At 45.3% G+C, this 20,205-nt stretch overlaps 1 protein-coding gene and 1 non-coding gene across 2 annotated transcripts in view; both read left to right on the forward strand.

The window, feature by feature from the left end:
- The window catches only part of ERBB4 (erb-b2 receptor tyrosine kinase 4), a 1,861,028-nt gene that overhangs the window by 358,213 nt on the left and 1,482,610 nt on the right, over positions 1–20,205 (forward strand). The window lies entirely within an intron of this gene.
- On the forward strand, positions 13,605–13,711 carry LOC115475219. Its single transcript, XR_003942991.1, has one exon. It is a non-coding gene; the product is annotated as a U6 spliceosomal RNA (small nuclear RNA).

The following is a 20,205-nucleotide window of genomic DNA, read 5'->3' on the forward strand; positions in this document are numbered from 1 at the left end:
CTGGCAGAGATCCGGGTGCCCAGGGTGCGTTTTTCTCCCCTGATTTTGTCTTATTAATGCATAAAGCATACATGCTTAAAAGAGCTCTCCCACAAAGCCCGGCATGGGCCTCTTCTAATGCCCCCCCCCCCCCCCCCGGTGGATTCTAGCCTGGGTATGCTCTCTGAGGCGTTATTCCCTGATAATTGGCAGAATATGAAGCGCAGAAGGGCTCACTCCCCTTCGGAGAGTGTTGCACCTCCATTCCCCCCCCCCCCCCCCCCCCGTGGTCGAGCTGCGAGGATTCGGAGGACTCTGGCAGGCCTTCATGGTCTGAGGAGCCAGAGTCTGGTGCAGAAGTGACTCAGGATCTGGATGATCCCTCCGTGGTGAGGATTTTACACCGTGATGAGCTGCCAGCGCTTATTTCTGATGCCCTGCAGGCTCTCTCTATTGAGGACCCTGCCAGTGGCACAGCCTCCTCTGTGAATCCTAGGATGGCTAGTACCAAAAAGCCTGCTCGAGCCTTTCCTTTGCATGACTCCATCCAAGAGCTTATTTCGGCTCAATGGGCTGACCCCGAGGGACCTTTGAAAGTTTCCAGGGCTATGGGGCAATTATACCCTCTGAGTGAGGAGCATATGGCTCGCTTTGCTATGCCTAAAGTGGATGCCCTAGTCACAGCTGTGACAAAGAGAACTACCCTCCCTGTTGAAGGAGGTGTTGCCCTGAAGGATATTCAAGACCGTAGACTGGAATCAGCACTTAAACGGTCATTTGAAATTGTAGGTCTCACTATTCGGGCGTCTGCATGCAGTTGTTATGCTGCTAGAGCCTGCCTGGCTTGGTTGCAACAGGCAGTGGAACAGCCTGGTGATGGAGCGGAGCCTTTTTCAGATGTGGCTCCGCGGATGGAGTCGGCCTTGTCCTTTCTTGCTGATGCCCTTTATGATATTGTCAGAGCTTCGGCTAAACACATGGCAGTAGCAGTGGCGGCTCGCCGTCTTCTTTGGCTACGGCATTGGGCGGCGGACATGGCCTCTAAGCAAAGGTTGGTGAAGTTGCCCTTTCAAGGCCTTCTCCTGTTTGGTGAGGAGTTGGAGAAAATTGTGAAGGGCCTGGGTGAGGCTAAACCCCAGCGCTTGCCCGAAGATAGGCCTCGGCCTTCCTCTAAGGGTGCGGCGGTCCACTCCTCTTACAGACCTCGCTTCCGTGAAGCTCAAAGGTACTGCCCGGGGCGTTCTGCTGGGTTCACTTCTCGTGCCCGTTTTCAGCAGAGGAACTCCTTTCGCTCGGACAAACATTCCACAGCCACTGGCTCAATGCCTGGAGTTCAGGGGCGACCCTCTCAATGATGGTGTGCCAGCCCTCTCCTCGAGTCCTGTCATCGGAGGACGTCTTTCCTCTTTGCCGAGGAGTGGGCCAACATTTCCTCAGATCAGTGGGTCTTGGACCTGATCAGAGACGGTTACAGAACAGAATTTGACGTCCCAGTAAGAGACGTGTTTGTGGAGTCCCGATGCGGTTCTGCCGCCAAACAGGCGGCGGTAGAGGAGATTTTACAAGGTCTGATTCAGATAGGGGCCGTGTCCCCGGTATCTCCCGCCGAACACGGCTACGGCCACTACTCCATCTACTTTGTGGTGCCGCGAAAAGGAGGGTCTTTTCGCCTTATTCTGGACTTTAAAGAATTAAACAAGTCCCTGAGAGTGCGGCATTTTCACATGGAAACCCTGCGCTCCGTCATTGTGGCGGTACAGCCAGGAGAGTTTCTCACGTCTCTGGACCTGAAAGAAGCTTACTTGCACATTCCAATTTGGCCCCCGCACCAGAAGTTTCTGAGGTTTGCGGTGATGGGAAAGCATTTCCAGTTCCGGGCCTTGCCTTTTGGCCTCGCCACAGCTCCCCACACCTTTTTGAAGGTTATGGTGGTAGTAGCTGCCTTTCTAAGGCGAGAGGGTATTCGGGTTCACCCATACCTGGACGACTGGCTCATTCGAGTAAACTCTGCTGCAGAGAGTCAGCATGTAACAGCCAGAGTGGTCTCAGTACTTCAATCTCTGGGCTGGGTCGTCAATTTGGCCAAAAGTCACCTGACCCCCTCGCAGTCTCTAGAATATTTGGGGGCCAGGTTCGACACAGCCTCAGGGTATGTGTACCTACCCGAGCAAAGGCGGTGCAAGCTTCAGAATCAGGTCCGTCTGCTCCTGAGGATGCCCCGCCCGCGAGCTTGGGACATTGTCCAGCTGCTTGGATCGATGACGGCCACCATGGAACTGGTGCCCTGGGCGAGAGCGCACCTGAGACCCCTACAGTATGCTCTACTCCAAAGATGGTCTCCAGTATCTCAGGATTACCAATGCAGACTCTCTTGGCTCTCTGCGGCCCGACTCAGCATGGAGTGGTGGCTCTCAGACAGCATGCTGCGGCGAGGAATGCCGCTGGTGCTCCCTGATTGGTGCCTAGTGGTGACAGATGCCAGTCTGAAAGGCTGGGGCGCACATTGCAAGGGGAAGCATGCCCAGGGTCTATGGACACCCGAGGAGGCGGAGTGGTCCATCAACCGCCTAGAGTTGAAAGCGGTGTTTCAGAGGCTTCTGGCCTTTCAAGTGACCCTAGAAGGATTGGCTGTCAGAGTGATGTCGGACAACACAACAGCAGTGGCCTACATAAATCGACAAGGTGGCACTCAGTGCAGAGCTCTAGCCGCGCAGGCCGAACAAATTTGCCACTGGACCGAGCTGCATCTACAGTTTCTGTCGGCAGCTCACATTGCAGGTCAGAGCAACGTGCAAGCCGATTATCTAAGCAGGCATCAGATTGATCCAGTGGAGTGGGAACTTGCAGACGAAGTGTTCCTGCAGATATGTGCCAAGTGGGGCAAGCCTGTGATGGATCTAATGGCGACAAGCACCAATGCCAAAGTCCCGTGCTTCTTCAGCAGACGGAGAGATCCTCGCGCGGCGGGGTTGGATGCCTTGGCTCAACCCTGGCCTCCGGGCCTACTGTATGTGTTCCCTCCGTGGCCCTTGATAGGGCGAGTGCTCCTGCGGATTCGGCTGCATCCAGGAGAAGTGGTTCTCGTCGCCCCGGATTGGCCCAGGAGGCCTTGGTATGCGGACCTCCGACAGATGCTCGTAGAGGATCCCCTTCAGTTACCTCTGGTTCCCAACCTGTTGTCACAGGGTCCGGTGACCATGGAGGACGCCGGCCGATTTGGTCTTATGACCTGGGGATTGAGAGGGCGCAATTGAGAGGCAGAGGCTATTCCAATAAAGTAATTACCACTCTCCTGCAAGCCCGCAAGCGTTCCACTTCTGTGGCTTATGCCAGGATTTGGCGCCAGTTTGAAGTCTGGTGTGCTTCCAGAGAGATCACACCCCTGCGGGCTCCTGTCTCGCCGATTCTGGACTTTTTGCAGGATGGTGTACAAAAAGGCTTGGCCTATAATTCCCTGCGGGTGCAAGTGGCAGCGTTGGCCTCCCTGTGTGGCAAGGTTGAAGGCGTGTCTTTAGCTGCTCATCTGGATGTGGCACGGTTTCTTAGAGGGGTGCTTTGGCTCCATCCTCCCGTGCGTGTACCTTGTCCAGCTTGGAACCTGGGGCTAGTGCTGAAGGCCCTTCAGGGTGCTCCCTTTGAACCGCTTCGGCGTGCTTCAGAGAAAGATTTGACACTGAAGGCCGTCTTGTTAGTGGCCATTACTTTGGCGAGACGGGTGTCAGAGCTCTAGGCGCTGTCCTGGAGAGACTCTTTTCTGCAGTTTTCAGAGTCCGGGGTCACGGTTCGGACCGTGCCTTCCTTCTTGCCTAAGGTGGTTTCAGTGTTTCACCTAAACCAGCCTATTTTCTTGCCCTCCTTTGTTGAGGAGAAGTTTCCAGAATCTTTTGGGCAATTGCACCTGTTGGATGTGCTCAGGACTCTGCTGCAGTATCTGCGAGTTACTAACTCTTTCAGGACCTCTGATCATCTGTTTGTTTTGCTATCAGGTCCTCGCAGAGGGTCTCCAGCGTCTAAAGCCACTATTGCCCGCTGGCTTAAAGAATCTATCTTTTCAGCTTATTTGCTTGCCGGCCGGCCTCCGCCTGATGCCTTTAAGGCACATTCCACTAGAGGAATTTCCTCTTCTTGGGCTGTAGCTTTTAAGGCGCATTCTACCAGAGCGATTTCTTCCTCTTGGGCTAAAACTGGAGCACTCTGTCTTCAAGAGATTTGTAGTGCAGCAGCATGGGCTTCTAAGCTCTCTTTTGCCCGACATTACAGGCTGGATGTGGCTGCCAGGAGGGACGCACATTTTGGAGCGCAAGTGCTGGCGCGTGGTGTGGCTTGTTCCCACCCTATCTAGGGATTGCTTTGATACATCCCATCTGTAATGGCTGCATCTGCTTGATGACGAGGAAGGGAAAATTAGGTTCTTACCGTGATAATTTTCTTTCCTTTAGTCATAGCAGATGCAGCCATGATCCCTCCCTGTCTGATGCTATCTGCTGTAAATCTATTTCAGGTTCTGTTCGTATTTCCTGGAGATTCCGTCCTTGGGAGAAAGTCGGAAAACAGTCTTCAGGATTCTTGTTCAATTAAAGGAGGATGACTTAATTCCCTCCAGTTTCATGTTTTGGAGGATGAGTTTATTCCCTCTGGGAGGATGAGTTTATTCCCTATAGTTATGTCTCAGTGGAGGATGAGTTTATGCCCTCCGGGAGGATGTTTCATTCCCTCCATTCTGTGTTAATGCCCTTTGTTGTAGGGCCATCATTCGCTGTGAGGAAAGCTCATGTTATTCCCATTGCGGTTTGCCATACTGCTTTGGAAGCTTCAAATACTGAAGAGAGGCAGTGGAGCAAGCTGGTATGAGGCACTGAAAAAAGTGTGCTCTCTATCTCCCTCTGCTGGTTGATGGACACAACCCATCTGTAATGGCTGCATCTGCTATGACTAATGGAAAGAAAATTATCACGGTAAGAACCTAATTTTCCCATGGTAGTGTGGGTGTGTCTTTAAAGTGCATGCTGGGTCATTTTTTACCACAGCTGGGGAAAAGGCTATTTTTTTAATGGGCTGAGAAATGGGCATGCGCTAATATTAAAACTAGCACACACCTATGTACAGCCTGAGCCCTTGTCACCACCCATTGACCTAGCAGTAAGGGTTCATACACTACCTACATAGTAACCATGCAGCACGTGCCAATGTGGGCACGCTGCTGGTTACCTCCGGGAACACACCCGCGATAGAAAATTACCTTCCACCATGGGATTCTGTGCGTGCCAAACTCAGAATTACTGCCAAGCACACGTGCTACCCAAGTGGCAGTGCCAATTGGATGCACGCTACCTGCGCGTTAGCCCTCCCGTGCCTTTGTGAGAGGGCCCCTAAAGGCTTTAGTGTTGCTCTTTCTGTTAAATCTGGTGATATGAAACAACTAGACCCTTGAGATTTGAGCAAGGAAGATTATCCTGTAAAGTTGGAGGTTTGTTTGTAATATTGGTGTTCATACGCTGCCTTAATTGCTGTGCTCAGTAGTGGAATAAACTTCCTTTACTTTTAATATCCTATTTTTTGGAAACACCTAAAGTCATATTTGTTTTTAGCACATTAAATGGATTTGTATGATTTGAATGTAGTAGTTAAATTATAAAAATATATGTGCTGCTTTTCCTTTATTGTGGGCTATAGAATTTCTTATTTTTATGTAATGTTTGTTTATTTGTATTATATGCTTGCTTGCTTGCTTGATTTCTTTGTATCGTTATTCATTTATTTGAATTGTATTGCAATTTTTTTTATTTGTAAACCGTGTTGAATATAAATACAGGAATGCATATATATAACATTTTTAAATAACTAAAGATCATCTGCATGCAGGTATTTCATATTTGGCATCACAGGAGTGGGAAAGGCAAATCATGGGGCCCTTTCACCAAAGTGTATAAAACATTTAACATGTGAATTAGTGTGTGGCTGTAATAGCAGTTAATATGATGACTTTTAACTCCTATCCCTTATTCACTTGTTCAGAACCCTTATTTTATCATCCTCACTTTAATATTCCCGTATCTCTTGTTTGTCCTGTTTGTCTGTCCTAATTAGATTGTAAGCTCTGTCGAGCAGGGACTGTCTCTTCATGTTCAAGTGTACAGCGCTGCGTACGCCTAGTAGCGCTTTAGAAATAAGTAGTAGTAGACTTCACCATTACCATGGGAATTAGGAGGCAAAGTACAATTGTATAAATTAGGTGCTAACATGGATAGGAAATGGGGGAGACTCCTATTTACGTAATTTACACAATACTGAAACTTATGCCTATCCCTACCACATTTAAGTGCCTGCACTTATGCCAGCTTAATGACTGATGTTAAGTGTGGGCACATAAACGTTAGGCATGCCAATACCTGGCGACACTTGGATACCTAAGATCCTTTATAGAACAGGTTTCTATTGCTCACCTATGGGAGACCTAAATGGAGATGTCCAGTTATAGAATTGCCTCCTAAATGAGGTGAATAGTTGATGGACTGGTGTGTACTGTATCTCATTACTATCACATGGAGAGGCATTTTTGAAAAAACTTCCAAGTTAGAATTGAGATGTCCTGCTTTTAATGTCCAAAAAAAGTCCATCGTACAGCAATTTTCGAAAATGAAAGATATCCAGATTTCCTGTTCGAAAATATGTGAGAAGGACATGCTCACGTTGAATATGTCCATCCTGAGCAACTATTTTACAAAATGAAATGTTTAAATTATAAAGGGGGGGGGGGGGGGGGAGTGAACAAGAGACATAGATGTCTGTATTGCAGCATTCTTAGAAAATGACCACACAGATGTCCTTGCAGAACAGAGTAGTCATCTGCAATGACCTGTTCCTCACCAAATCCAAAGGTCACTACTCCTTCCTCATCCTCCTCGACCTATCCGCCGCTTTTGACACTGTCAATCACAACCTACTTCTTGACACACTGTCCTCCTTTGGGTTCCAGGGCTCTGTCCTCTCCTGGTTCTCCTCTTATCTCTCCCATCGTACCTTCAGAGTACACTCTCATGGTTCGTCCTCCTCCCCTATCCCGCTCTCTGTTGGAGTTCCTCAGGGATCTGTCCTTGGGCCCCTCCTTTTTTCAATCTACATCTCTTCCTTAGCTCCCTGATCTCATCTCATGGTTTCCACTATCATCTTTATGCTGATGACACCCAGCTGTATCTCTCCACACCAGACATCACTGCGGAAACCCAGGCCAAAGTATCGGCCTGCTTATCCGACATTGCTGCCTGGATGTCCAACCGCCACTTGAAACTGAACATGGCCAAGACTGAACTTATTGTTTTCCCACCCAAACCCACTTCTCCATTCACTCTCTATCTCAGTTGATAACACCCTCATCATCCCCGTCTCATCTGCCCGCAACCTCGGTGTCATCTTCGACTCCTCCCTCTCCTTCTCTGCACATATCCAGCAGATAGCCAAGACCTGTCGCTTCTTCCTCTACAACATTAGCAAAATTCGCCCCTTCCTCTCTGAGCACATCACCCGAACTCTCATCCACTCTCTCATTACCTCTCGACTTGACTACTGCAACCTACTCCTCACCGGCCTCCCACTTAGCCACCTATCCCCCCTTCAGTCCATCCAGAACTCTGCCGCACGTCTTATCTTCCGCCTTGACAGATATACTCATATCACCCCTCTCCTCAAGTCACTTCACTGGCTTCCGATCAGATACCGCATACAGTTCAAGCTTCTCCTACTCACCTACAAATGCACTCGATCTGCAGCCCCTCCTTACCTCTCTACCCTCATCTCCCCTTACATCCCTACCAGTAACCTCCGTTCTCAAGACAAATCACTCCTTTCAGTACCCTTCTCCACCACCGCCAACTCTAGGCTCCGCCCTTTCTGCCTCGCCTCACCCCATGCTTGGAACAAACTCCCTGAGCCCATACGCCAGGCCCCCTCCCTACCCATCTTCAAATCATTGCTCAAAGCCCACCTCTTCAATGTCGCTTTCGGCACCTAATCACAACACCTCTATTCAGGAAATCTAGACTACCCCAACTTGACATTTCGTCCTTAGATTGTAAGCTCTTCTGAGCAGGGACCGTCCTTAGTTATTAATTTGTACAGCGCTGCGTAACCCTAGTAGTGCTCTAAAAATGTTAAGTAGTGGTTGGTGCAGTGGACTGTAAACCATGGGACAGAGGTTCAAATCCAATTGTAACATTTTTTTTTCTAAATGTGATCTCTCCTGGAACAGAAAAATATCTACTGTGCATGAATGCAGCCCTATTTCAATAGCCTTCAGGCTTGCAGGTGTCCAATATCTTTAGATACAATAAGCATTTTTCTGTTCCTGAAGGTAACCCAGGAAAAAGAAACTAATAGAGTTGCAATGCGAGTTGAACCTATGTGTCTTGGTTTACAGTCCACTGCACTAACCACTAGGCTACACTTCTGACCTATTTGCTGTTTTGTTCACAATGGCCATAATACCTACAGCCGACATAGATCCTGGTTTTCCTTTCTAGTTTCAGTTTTGGAGAGAAGTAGGGGGAACAGCAACCACTGGGGGATTAAGGAGGGGTTATGCCTTAATCCCTCTAGTGGTCTAGATTTAAAAAAAATCCTTCTTTTTAGACATGGACGTTTCTTCCCGTTCAAAAATCACTGTTGTGTGTCCTATTTATGAGCCCTCCTTAATCCTGCAAAAAACACACCCACACATGTCCTCTTGCTATTTGGATGAACTGCAGTGTGAAATGTCCAAATTCTGAGTTTCCAAAATCGAGATTTGGATTTTTTGTTAGCATATAGATGTTCTTTTAGGCATTTTGAGGTGTCCATCTGCTTTGAAAATAAGCACTATTGTGCCATACTGTGCTGACTGCTACCTCAATAGGTGGTATTCATTGCATCTGCATTTTGTGGTATGTCCCCCAATAGTTAATGCAGATGCACTGCAGTTGCTGTGGAGTAATTTGGGCCATTAGCATGTGGTAACTGAAAAAGTTTACTGCACTTTAACAAAAGGGGCCTTAAGATTTTAATACTGAGCTCAGAGGACATACCTCTTATATTGACTATTGCTGTATCTCCTGTCCGAAGAATTTGTTTTTATCTGTGGACTACACTATAGGAATGTGATAGATAAGATTATTTCCTTCCATATGCAGTTGGCAACTTGTTTTTTGTTTTTTTTTAATCTCTTCCTTTGTGCTGCTCTTTCCTCTATCTCATTTTCTCTGTCCAGGCGTAGTAGTTGAAGGTTGCTTCCACTCACAATTGCTGATTACACTGAGACATTTTTCAAGCATTTCACTTGTTATGTGGACTGTTCTGGAGACATGCTAGTAGTGTATTGCATTATGAAAAGCAGAAGTCTGTAGTGCTCTGAAATATTCTTCAAGCTATCTTGTTATTCTGGGACCTGATAGTCAAAAGCATTTATCCATATACCCCAGATTCTATAAACGGCGCCTAAAGTTGTGCGTGCAAATCAGCACACATAGCTGATTTGCATGTGCAACTTAATTGCTTAACCAATTATTGGTGTTAATTAGCCCTAATTAGGATTTGTGAGCAGATCGTATTCTATAATGATCCGCATGTAAATCCCAATGTGTGTAAATTTTGGGGGGGTGTGGCTTGTGGGGCTTTGTGGGTGTTCCAGAATTTTAAGCGTGTAAATACAAAATTCGGCAAAACCGCTCCTAATTTAGGCACCAGTATTTACACCAGCTTTTAGTAGGCATAATTGCTGGTGCCTAAATTTAGGCATGGTTTATGCCCTAAGCACTATTCTATAAAGGACGTGTACCCTTTATAGACTAGCGCTCAGCTTGTAAAAATTTTGGCGCTGATTTTTAGGTATCACTTATAGAATTTACCCCATAGCGGTGTATGGATAAGTGCCCAATCCATTCATTTTCAGTGCCAGTTAATGCCAAGGAGCCAGGGGAGATCGTTAAAGGATAACTCGACTCATCCTTCTATTACTTGGTGTCAATAGGCAGAGAATATCTATATCAGTTCTATGTAACAAACTTAGGGGCCCTTTTACTAAAGGGTTGACGCATGGCAAGTGCCAATCCAGAACTACCATAGGACCCCGGCAGTAGTTCCCACCCCTAGTACGCATCATTTCTGGCACTACAAAAATATTTTTATTCTTGTAGTGCTGGTGCTTACCTGGTGGCAATCGGGCAGCGCCACACGCTGCCCGGGTACTGCCAGGTTAACGCAGGAGCCCTTGCCACCACCTCAATGAATGGTAGTAAGTGCTTCCCTCTCCCCCCCCCCCCCCAAAAAAAAAATGGCTGCATGGTAAATGGTTCACTTACTGCATGGCCAGCCTTTTACCCACTGCAGTAAAAGGGAGTGGTGGCCTCAGTGCACGTCAAAAACACATGCTGATCTCCCCTTATTCCCCCAGTGGTCACCAACCTCCTTCCACCCCCAAAAAAACCCCTTTTTTGCCAGTCTCTATGCCAGCCTCAAATGTCATACCCAGCTCCCTGGAGCAGTTTTTACTGGGTGCAGTGCACTTCAGACAGGTGGACCCAGGCCCATCCCCCCCACCTGTTCCACTTGTGGTGGTAAATGGGAGCCCCCCAAAACCCATCGTACCTACATATAGGTGCCCCCCTTCACCCCTTAGGGCTATGGTAATGATGTAGAGTTGAGAGGAGTGGGGAGGGGGTGGGGTGCTAAACAACCAAGAGAAGGGAGCTATGCACCTGGGAGCTATTTTTATTTTTAACTTTTAGAAGTGCCCCCTGGGGTGCCCTGTTGGTGTCCTGGCATGTCAGGGGGGGCCAGTGCACTACAAATGCTGTCTCCTCCCACGACCAAATGCCTTGGATTTCGTCAGGTTTGAGATCACCGGCATTTTTTCCCATTATGGCTGAAAACCGAGGCCGGCCATCTCAACCCTGGCGAACTCTGACATTTGGCCTGGCCCAACTGTATTAGCGAAGAAAAAGATGGCTGGCCATCTTTTTCTAAAATACGGTTGGCTCCGCCCACTTGCGGTGCCAGCGCCAGAGATGGCTGGCCATCTATTTGGCCGGCGCCTTTCAATTATGCCCCTCCTTGTGATCTTGGGCAGATCACTTAACCCTTCTCTTGCCTCAGGTACAAACTTGGATTATGAGCCCTTCAGGGACAGGGAAATACTCAGTGTACCTGAATGTAACTCACCTTGAGCTACTACTGAAAAGGTGTAAGCAAAATCCAAATATAAAAACAAAAGACGCTGCTGACCAGAATCCCTGCCTATATACTTATGGCAGTTCTTAAAAGGATTTAGGAACCTCATTTGGAGCCTGTTTACAAATATGTGTTAGGTATTCAGAGGAGGGGGGAGTTATTAACATGGGCTACTGTTAAGTCTGGTTAATTTACCACAAAGTCCCATTTTGGCTCAGAATGTGAGCAGAAGGGTCACCCTAGCAGAAATATTATCAGAAGAAATGTTAATGGAATTTGTTAAATTAGCCTTCAAGGGGGTCACATTCTCAACTTGAATTCTTTGAGAAATAGAGAAATAATAAGCCATTTTTATATCCTCAACATTAGAGATAGGTATAATCTGTTTGAATACTTCAGCAATGGAACACCCATTAAAAGCTATCTGTTTTGAGGAGAATTCAAAAACCTAAGGGCCCTGTTTACTAATCAGTGATATAGGTGCGCTAGTGTTTTTTTAGCAAGCGCTAATGCTAGAGACATCCATAAGAATATATGGGTGTGTCTAGCGTTAGCACGTACTAATTTTTAGCGCACGCTAAAAACATTAGCACATCTTAGTAAACAGGGCCCTAAGGTTCTTGGCACACGAGGCATTTTCCAGCAACTCCATTCTCTACTTCGCAAGGATGAGCTTAGGAATTAAAAAGGGTTAAGGCTACTTTTTACTAACTACTAGCTAACAAGAAACTCACTCAACTTTGAAATCTCACTAGAGATGGGTCAAATCGCTTGCTATTAATCAATCTTTTTCAAACTATTACCTTCAGTTCATGATAAAACAAAACAAAATGAACTGTGGATGACCGGTTGAGAGATTTGCTAACTACAATCCACAGATCACAAATTTTTGTTGAATTTCTGCCATGTTGTTCAAAAGAGAGATTGTACAGTATGAATGTCCTGCTTTGCACTGTCTATTTTAAATGAGTTTGAATGACATGTCCTCCATAAATGTAGTGAAACAAAAACTTTAAAAAAAACAAAAAATGAAGGGTGAATTACAAATCTCTCTCTGTAAATCATGATCCATGCATGATGGAGTCCGATGTGGGTTTACTAGTTGAAAGTCCTACAGATCATACAATGATTCACACATGTTTGCATTGGAACAACCCATGTCTGTTTTTCAGTACTCTCTGATAATGCTGCTATATACCCCATAATAATAATAATAATCCGCATATACCTATTATAAATTCAACATGGATTACAATCGTAGACAAGGAGGTGTATTTTCAAAACACTTAGACTTACAAAGTTCCATGAAGGGGCATTTTCGAAAGGGACGTCCAAGTTGCGATTTGGACGTCCTTGCAAAACAGCGAAATCCAGGGGCAGGGAAACCCGTATTTTTGAAACAAGATGGACGTCCATCTTTCGTTTCGAAAATACCGTCAGAGACATCCAAATCCTTAAATTTCACCATCCCTAGATTTGGATGTCCCTAGACATGGATGTTTCTGACTTTCTGCGATTTTCGAAACCAAAGATGTCCATGTCAAAAATGACCAAATGCAAGCCATTTGGTCGTGGGAGGAGCCAGCATTTGTAGTGCACTGGTCCCCCTTACATGCCAGGACACCAACCGGGCACCCTAGGGGGCACTGCAGTGGACTTTATACATTGTTCCCAGGTACATAGCTCCCTTACCTTGTGTGCTGAGCCTCCCAAAACCCACTACCCACAACTGTACACCACTACCATAGTCCTTACGGGTGAAGGGAGGCAGCTAGATGTAGGTACAGTGGGTTTGTGGTGGGTTTTGTAGGGCTCGCTGTTTCCTCCACAAATGTAACAGGTGGGGGATGGGGGTGGGTCCACCTGTCTGAAGTGCACTGCACCCACTAAAACTGCTTCAGGGACCTGCATGTGCTGTCATGGACCTGAGTATGACATCTGAGGCTGGCATAGATGCTGGCACAACATATTTTGAAAGATGTTTTTTGAGGGTGGGAGGGGGTTAGTGACCGCTGGGGGAGTAAGGGGAGGTCATCCCCAATTCCCTTCAGTGGTCATCTGGTCATTTCAGGCACCTTTTTGTGCCTTAGTCGTAGGAAAAACAGGTCCGGGTGAAAACGTCCAAGTGTTCATCAGAGACGTCCTTGCTTTTTTCAATTATGGGTCAAGAACAGCCAAGTGTTAAGCACGCCCAAGTCCCGCCTTCGCTATGCCTCCGACACACCCCCTTGAACTTTGGCCGTCCTTGCGACGGAGTGCAGTTGGAGACGTCCTAAATTGGGTTTCGATTATACCAATTTGGGCATCTGGGAGAAGGACGTCCATCTTTCAACATAAATCTGAAGATAGACGTCCTTCTCTTTCGAAAATGAGCCCAATAGTAACCTATGGAACTTTGTAAGTCTAAGTGCTTTGAAAATGAGCCCCAAGTGCTCGCTTCGGCAGCACATATACTAAAATTGGAATGATACAGAGAAGATTAGCATGGCCCCTATGCAAAAATGACATGCAAATTCATGAAGCGTTCCATATTAAAAAAAAAAGAAAAGAAAAGAAAATGAGCCCCAAGGTCAGTTACCTTGGAATTAAAACATTATCTGTCACAGATTTATCAAGTCCTCAAGCCAAAAATGCTACAATGTTTTAGACACATTGGGATTCATTTTCAAAACAAAAAAAATATGCAAAAAGCAGCACAAAGTGACAGATTTTATTATTTTTTTGCCAAAATGGCCAAATCGCTATTTTCAAAACCCATTTTAACATAGTTTTGTAGGCAGTTCATATGCAGTGCATCCAAATAACAAAGAGGCATGTTGGCAATGTGTTGAGGGTGGGAGGTGAGCATTCCCAAAACTTGGTTGTGTTTTTGCCATAATAGAACAAAGCAAAAACGTCCGTTGATCTATACCTGTTTCAATCAAGACCAAGACACAAAAAGGTGCCCTAAATGACCAGATGACCACTAGAGAGATTAAGGCTTGATCCCCCCTCACTCATACACTGGCCCCCTCCTACCCCTCCAAAGATGTGAAAGAAACAGTACATACCAGTCTCTACGAAAGCCTCAAATGTTATAGCCGGTCCTATTAGAGCAGCAAGCAGGTCCCTGGAGTAGACTAGCGGTCAGTGCAATGCACTGTAGAGAAGACGACCCAGGCACATATCTCACTCTGTTACATTTATGGTGGAAAGTATGAGACCTCCAAAACCCACCAAAAATGTACTGTACCCACATATAGGTGAAACCTGCAGCCATTAGGGCTATTGTAGTGGTGTACAGTTGAGTACGGTAGGTTTTTGGTGGGTTTTGAAGGGTTCACTATATAAGGGGGAACAGTGAGATGTGTACCTGGGACCTTTTATGTGAAGTCCACTGCGGTGCCCCATAGGAGTTCCCCATCCTTGCTGGGTATCTGTGTGGCCAGTCTACTAAGAATAATGCCCCCATCCCTAAACATCATAATGTCTTGCTTTTGTGCATTTTCCATTGGACATGTAGCAAATAGTAATTTTTGAAACAAAAAGTTGGATGCTACTGGATTTTTTGTCGTTTTCCACAAAATGTCAAAAATCGGATTGAGACATTATATCAAAAATGCTCCTCATTGTATTTCAAAAACAAAATATAATTGGATAATCCTTTAATAGTTGTGTAGAACGTTGATATACATTATTGCTATTATTGTGCTTTTCTGTAGCCCCTATGGAAAAAGCTTTCACATACCCATTCATAAAATTTCTGTTGACCCACTGGAAGTGTACAGTCATATTAACAGTAGCATAATACTATAGCAAATGATAGTCTATAGAGACCAGTTGATCTATCCAGCCTTCTTCTGGTTCTCTACCACCTTAAGTGAATCAGCATAGAAATTTCCATACTTAAACCAGCTCCAGCATCTCCCCAATGTCTTTCGCTGTATCTCTCAACCCTATTTCTACAACTGCTCTCTAGGAAGGTGATTATAGAAGAAAATGCACACATTTAAAAGCAGAGCCATTTAGGGGGACGTTATCAATGTGGGCTACCATTAAGACATGTTATTTTACTAATAACCGCAGTTATCAGTAACCAGGGAATGGGACCTGTGCTAAAATAGCACATGTTAGTGGTAAAATAACACTTCTTAATGGTAGCCCATGTTGACAACTTCCCCTCTTAGTGTGAAGAGTTTCTCTGGTAACTAGAGTTGATATTGTGATGTCATAATGCCTCATTCTACCAATACCTAAGAACCTCATCAGTGATGTCACAATGGCTTGATTCAGTGGCGTAGCCAAGGGCCCACCCACTTTGGGCTCAGGCCCATCCAGTAGCAGCACACCTATGATGTGGCTGGCAGGGATTCCCAAGCCCTACCAGCTGAAAACTCCCCAAACCTCCCTCCTGCATACCTTGTAAATAGCAGATCTTTGCCTGCAGCGAGCAGGGACTGATATATGTTGTGGGGCCAACATGAGCAGTGTGTATTAGATGCTGCTCGCTGCCAGTGAAAATCTGCTATTTAAAAGATATGTGGGGGGGGGGGGGGGGATGTTTGAGAGACCATATGGTATACCGGCGACAGAGGGAGAGACCAAATCACTTGTGTGACAAGGTGAAGTTCTGCCCACCCATCTTGGGCCCAGGCCCACCCAAAATTGGGTGTCTGGCTATGCCCCTGGCTTGATTGCTCTATAACTGACTCACTTTTATTACATAAGCAGTGATTTTGATGTCTAGAAACATATCTTTATTCCTTTAATGAATGGGGAGGGGATTATCAACGTGGGCTACTGTTAAGATATGCTATACTACTATTAACCCCAGTTATCAGCAACCTGGTCTCATTGGATAAATTGGGACCACTTAATGGTAGTCCATGTTGCTAATTGCACCATTATAGGTGTAAATTGGCATACATGTATAAATAGCAATTTTAGAACAGGCACTACTTATACATGTATGTCCATGGCATGCACAAATTTAAGAGATATGTCCTGGGCATGGTCCAGATGGACCTTAAAAATATATGCATATTCCATATTTTGCTTGTAATACAAATAGATATCAAATAATTCTCTTGGCATTTATGCCTTTGTTGCATCATACTTGGTGTGGCATAACTTCTCATTTGGACCTGGTGCTGGGAGGAGAGCTTGATGGGAGTTGTACTTCTATTTTGCAGAGTTGTACTTCCCTCTCAAATGCTGAGAAGCATCTTAAAATAGCAAACATCTGCTTTGATATAAAGGATACTTATCCAACAGTCTAGTGCATTGACAGCATTTTTGTTTGTTTTATTAGAAATGCTGCTTTTACCATTTTTTTGTGTTGGCATTGCTTGACGATACTGAAGGGACAGAAAATACCTAGATGCCTTTATAGAACAGGCTTTCACCATGTAACAGTAGTGTACCTATAAGGGGGCACTTACTTATAAAATTACAGTACAAGTCGAGAAATCCAGACTGCTCGGGGACTGGGTGAGTCCAGATTTTCTGTATTTTCAGGCAGTACTTTTAAAATTCAAATCCAGCGTCTCAGTACCCATCTAGCTTCTCTCCATGTCTCTCTTCCTGCAGCGTCTCTCTTCCCCAAAGGAAGGGGTCCAGGGGTCTGAGTGGAGGAGTGGCCTAGTGGTTAGGGTGGTGGACTTTGGTCCTGGGGAACTGAGGAACTGAGTTTGATTCCCACTTCAGGCACAGGCAGCTCCTTGTGACTCTGGGCAAGTCACTTAACCCTCCATTGCCCCATGTAAGCTGCATTGAGCCTGCCATGAGTGGGAAAGCACAGGGTACAAATGTAACAAAAAATAAAATAAAACTGCTGCTCTTCATTTTGTAAGATCCATACGGCCGTCAAACCAGCTTACTTGTCCCATTTTCTTACTCCCGACTGTTTCTCATGTACATTCAGGCCCTCTCAGCAGAATCAACTTGTTGATCCATCTGTTCGTTAAATTAGACATGCTACCACATGGCATTGAATTTTCTCTTTTCAGGGATCCAATCATTGGAACAGACTATTGGTCAACTTGCAACTGTCAACTTCCCTAGAAGGCTGATTTATTTGCCAATGCATGTAATTAGAGCCTGTACCATCTAAACTCCTCAGGAGCGGTAGTACCCTGGAGATCACAGTATGCCCCACTTTTGTGTTTCCCTCTTCACTTTCCTTTCTTATATATTGTATTTCATCCCCTCCTCCCCTTTGCTCTACTGTCATCCCCCTTTCACTTCTTTGTTCTTCCTCTTACATGATAAGCCACTCAGACATTCCTTGATGGGCAAGGTATAAGCACCTAATAAGCATGGAAACTTCACAGACTATGAACTTTTCCACCAGGAATTTGTCCAAATATTTTTTAAACCTATATTTGCTAACTGCTGTAACAATATCCTCCAGCAATAAGTTCCAGAGCTTAACTAGTTGTTGAGTAAAAATATATTTCCTCCTATTTGTTTAAAAATATTACTATGTAACTTCATTAAGTGTCCCTAGTCTTTGTACTTTTTGAAAGAATAAAAATTCAGTTCACTTTTACCTGTTCTAAACCACTGAGGATTTTGTAGACTTCTATAATATCCCTCCACAGATGTCTCTTTTCCAAACTGAAGAGCCCTAACCTCTTTAGCTTTCTTCATACGAGAGGAGTTCCATCTCCTTTCTTAGCTTTCCTAAATCTACTATATCATTTTTGAGAAATGGCGACCAGAATTACATGTAATACTCAAGGCAAGGTTGCATCATGTAGCGATACAAAGGCATTATAATGTTCTTTGTCTTATCTTCCATCCCTTTCCTAATAATTCCTAGCAACCTGTTTGCTTTTTTGGCCTTGCTACACACTGGGCTAAAGATTTCAGCATATTGTCTATGATGACACAGATATGCCAGTATTCTAATGATAATATGTGCATAACCAGCATGTAACTGTTCACATGTATTTTATAGAACTGTTGTGTCATTCTAGGTAAGTCACATTGAGGGGCATAATTGAACGAAAACGCCTATCTCCATGGGCGTTTATCTCCGAGAAAGGGTCCGTGAAGGGGTGGACCGAACCGTATTTTGGGAAAAAATAGACGCCCATGTTTTATTCAACAATGTGTGAGCTGGGCGTTTTTGTTTTTCAGCGATAATGGAAAATGAAAGCGCCCAGCTCAAAAACGAATAAATCCAAGACATTTATTCGTGGGAGGGGCCAGGATTCGTAGTGCACTGGTCCCCCTCACATGCCAGGACATCAACCGGGCACCCTAGGGGGCACTTTTACAAAACCAAAAAAACAGGTAAAAGAGCTCCCAGGTGCATAGCACCCTTCCCTTGTGTGTTGAGCCCCCCCAAATCCCCCTCAAAACCCACTGCCCACAAGTCTACACCATTACTATAGCCCTAAGGGGTGAAGGGGGGCACCTACATGTGGGTACAGTGGGTTTGGGGGGGTTGGACGACTAATAAGCATTAAGCAGCACAATTGTAACAGGTAGGGGGGATGGGCCTGGGTCCACCTGCCTGAAGTCCACTGCACCCCCTAACAACTCCTCCAGTGACCTGCATACTGCTGCCAGGGAGCTGGGTATGACATTTGATGGTGAAAATAAAAAGTTGTGAAACATCATTTTTTTGTGGTGGGAGGGGGTTAGTGACCACTGGGGGAGTCAGGGGAGGTCATCCCCGATTCCCTCCAGTGGTCATCTGGTCATTTAGGGCACTTTTTGGGGCTTTATTCGTGAAAAAACAGGGTCCAGGAAAAGTGTCCTAAATTCTAGCTAAAAACGCATACTTTTTTCCCATTATCGGTGAAATGCGCCCATCTTTGTTCGGCAGATAACCACGCCCCAGTTCCGCCTTCGCCACACCTCTGACATGCCCCCATCAACTTTGTCCGCATCCGCGACGGAGTGCAATTGAAAATGTCCAAAAATCGGCTTTCGATTATACCACTTTATTCGTTTTTGTGAGATAAACGTCCATCTCCCGATTTAGGTCGGAACTTGGGCGTTTTTCTCATTCGATTATAAGCAGGATTGTCTTTTCCTGCCATCCGTTTTTAGTTTTCTATTTTTGAAACATCCTCAAGCCTACCTTCTGTGTATTTCTTCTTTGGAAGTATTTGAAATCTTCTATCATAACACCGTACCCCCTTTCCTCCAGGATACACATGTTTAGTACCTTTAGCAATTTCACTTTTCCAAAACTCACTCAGTCCATTTTTTGTTAGTTTTGAGCTATGCAATTAATTTCATTCATCAAGGTAAGATTCATTTGCTGTAACTTATTCCTGTGCCAAAACTCACTAAGTCCATGGTATTTTAATGACTTTGTTTAATCAGTTTAGCAATTGCTCTCTAGACTGACTCCAATTTGCCTTAATCTTTATGCAATAAGGTCTCATCTGAGATTTACGTTTATCACCCCCTCCTTTTTTTTTCCTGCTGACTGTTTGTTATCTGACTTCCCGCATGCCTCTTCCACTTTCTTTCGGAGTGAGTAATAGAGTTTATGAAGTGGTGTCTACCCAGGGACCCTTATACACCCTTGCATTCGTCTAGTTTTTATTGTTGCCTGCTGTTACATCATCTGATATGATAAACCCAATATTCCTGTCTTGTTCATTGCACATCAGAATGTCTTCCCCTATTTTGCAGTGCTCCACTGGAGTTCTGCTTCCCAAATAGATGACCTTGCAGTTTTGTTTTAGCAATAAATCTTAGTTGTCAAACTCTAGACCTTTCCCTGTGCTCCCTTAATGTGTTCCTTATTGAATCCACCCTCTTGTTTATCATCTGCAAAAAGACAAATCCCTCCCCCTCTGCAATACTAGATATGTAAATTCTGAGCAAAAGTGGACCCAGAACTGACCCTTGCAGCTCAACTTTGGTAACTTTCTCTGCCCAAGAGAGATCTAGTGAATGATATGTCATTGTTACCTTCTTCCCAATCAATTTCTAATGCACTATGGAGCCCTTTTACTAAGCCACGGTAAAAAGTGGCCTGCGCTAGTTTTAGCACCTGAAATTGGTGCACACTGAGCCACTTTT

The sequence above is a fragment of the Microcaecilia unicolor genome, chromosome 7 (genome assembly GCF_901765095.1).
Source record: "Microcaecilia unicolor chromosome 7, aMicUni1.1, whole genome shotgun sequence".
Taxonomy (NCBI): domain Eukaryota; kingdom Metazoa; phylum Chordata; class Amphibia; order Gymnophiona; family Siphonopidae; genus Microcaecilia; species Microcaecilia unicolor.